The sequence below is a fragment of the Fusarium falciforme genome, chromosome 9, assembly GCF_026873545.1.
Source record: "Fusarium falciforme chromosome 9, complete sequence".
Taxonomy (NCBI): domain Eukaryota; kingdom Fungi; phylum Ascomycota; class Sordariomycetes; order Hypocreales; family Nectriaceae; genus Fusarium; species Fusarium falciforme.
In genome coordinates, this window is record NC_070552.1 from 3485951 (window position 1) to 3488771 (window position 2821).

Below are 2821 nucleotides of genomic sequence, written 5' to 3' on the forward strand. Positions count from 1 at the left end.
AGGTCTCGAATTCTTCCTCCTCTGACTTTCGTCTGTTTGCTCGTCGGATTTTTTGAAAATCGCCAAATTTGTCTATTGGATAATATAACCGATAGTGTGGATTCGCCAGTATAATTTCTTCCATAACCCGCATCACTTCGATGTTTCTATACCAAAGAATAAAGTCCAAGAAGTGGATGGGTCCGTCTCGGGCACGACGGCCAGGCTTTAGCTCGAATGGCTCTATGATCTTTGCGCCATATTCAAGGAGCATTCATACTTTCTCCGGTTTGTCGCGGTAGATGGCCTTTAGGATAGGGGTATTGCCGTAGATATCTCTCGCTTCGGTGTCTGCCCCGTGGCTGAGAAGCAATTGAGTGGTTTTAAGCGCGCCTTATATCGATTTAAGAAGAGGACTCTGTCCATATATGTCACTACACTTGATATCCGCCCCTCTCGCTAAGAGCAATCTAAGAAAGCCTTAATTTGCGCTACCGTATCTAATAATGATTCAAAGCGGAGTTCTCTTCTAGGCGTCCAGAGAGTTAATATTAGCCCCAGTATCCAATAGCAGCTAGCTACACTGGACTTAGGACGATAATAGACATAGGAACATGTCGTGCAGAGGTGTTATTTGTTCCTTATCTACCATATTTGGGCTAGCTCCATTTCTCAAGAGAGCTTCAGTGGCAGAGTAGTTGCCTATGATCACTGCCCAGTGAAGCAGTAAGCGGCCGAAATAGTCAGGAGTGTCAAGGTAGGATCTATTCAGTCGCAATTATTGGTCTAGGTCTGCCCTCTCTAGGCCAATAATAATATAATGCAATGGAGTAAAATGAAGGTCATTAATAAAGCCAGGCTCGCTAGAATTAAACTCTATTCGTGCTGACCATACTAGTCTCCGTTTTAGTCGGTCAATGAGTAGGGATGATTGTCCGTACGCGCGTGCAGAGCTATCTCCGATAAGACTTTGCAAGTAAAGAACATAAGGTAATGACTAGACTTACATTCCTCGCGGGTCAACTAAGTCCAGGCTTGCGCCATACTCCAATAGTAACTCTACTGCATCATAGCTATGGAACTTTAAGGCGTATTACTTAACGAGGTTAGAAATGCCTATAGCTTAGGGAAAGGCCGTTTTCGTAAATCATAACTCATAATCAACAGGGATATCCCATTATCATCAGCCAAATCATTACCGTAAATTAACCGTGTTCTCAGCAGCTTAATAAGCTCCTCACACTTATATCTTTCAATATGCTGCCATACTTTGTGGGATACTGAGATAGCTCGTGGAAAACCAATGGACTATGAGCCGGATAGTCCACTTAAGCTGCCATATGATATCATAAGCATAAAAGCTCTTTGTACCATCTAGGGCGGGAAATAATATATCAGATGTTGCGACGAGCCTTATCGCCGGATACACTCCGTTACGTCGCACAGACGGGTTATGGGAGTCGGAGTCCCGGTATAGGTCCAGAAGAGTATACCTAAGACTTATCCGAGCCACCGCGAGCTCTCCATATTTATACGAATATGACACTAGCAGAGGCAATGGCGATCACAAGATTCCATGCGTATTGATGCTTAGATACTCGCGAATGTTAAACGGGGACCATTATTCGTGCAGTGGCTTATGGAAGCCAGGTACTCCTTTTCCGACAGTATTAATATTGCCTTCTCGGGCTTAGCCAAGAGGAGTGAAGATTATTGCTCGATCTACCTCGACGCAATACTCTCCTTGGTTTAGTGGAGGACCAGATCATAGATATCCAGAATCACCTAGTTATCCTGCTGCCTATTATACCCTACCTATAAGCACGTGCATTACTGCGATACAAGCATGGTATATTCTAAGTCACTTACCGATGAATATTGCCTAGAGCTATGAGAGCCGTGTTGATGTTACGATGAGCCCGAGGAAACCTTGTCCTGATATTTTTGACTTTTCTGCGCGACTTGAGCCAAGCGGTGATACTCTCGAGCCGGCCCGCAGCGGGATCACGTGTGCAAGCAGCAACAAGTGATGTGAGCTCATCTAGCAACTCCTGCACGCTCTCAAGGAGCTTCTCGAAAGTGACTTGATCCTCGTAAGGGAGCGTTAATAGTGAGGCACTTTTGATGGCTTGTTGAACTAGGTGAAGCAATGCTTGGAGCTCACTGACCTAATGATGAAAGCCATTCCTGTTAGAACTCAGCCTGATGGATATTTAACCACGAGAGCGATACCTCATTTATTAGCTCGAGAATCTCCTGAGGTGCGTGCCGCAGCTCGTACAAAGAGCGTAAGCCCTTGGACAGTTTTGCTGCAGTAGCAATAATTGTGATGATACTTATCGTGAGTAAAAGAGGATCCATTGGAGTCTTTTCCCTAGGCATTAAATAGTACCAATGCTTAAGACGTAGAAGATAGTAATTAGAGTAAATTACTTATAATACTAAGCCTAGTGGCTAGAATATAAATGAATTATGATTAGGCGACCAGTTCTGCGCATATATTTTCAACTCCACACCGGCACTGCGCCATACCTCGCTTCATGCAGGGCAGGTTCCTCGAGTCTAATAGGGCCGCATGGTGGTAGGCACGGGAGGAAGTTAGCGGGGTCATAGCTTCATGGGCTAGGGGTAAATCGCGGCACAGCCATAGAGGCTCAGCGCACAGGACCGCCTATGGCGTCCCAGCATACAAAGATACAGCATGAAATATGAGCGCATCAGCCCAGAGTGCTGCCTATAGCAATAGTTAGTTCGGCCATACAGATTGGGAGCACTGCCCCGCGAGAATGCAACCACACAGCCACAAGGCGCAGCAAGGCAGGTAGCACACCTCACTGGGTCA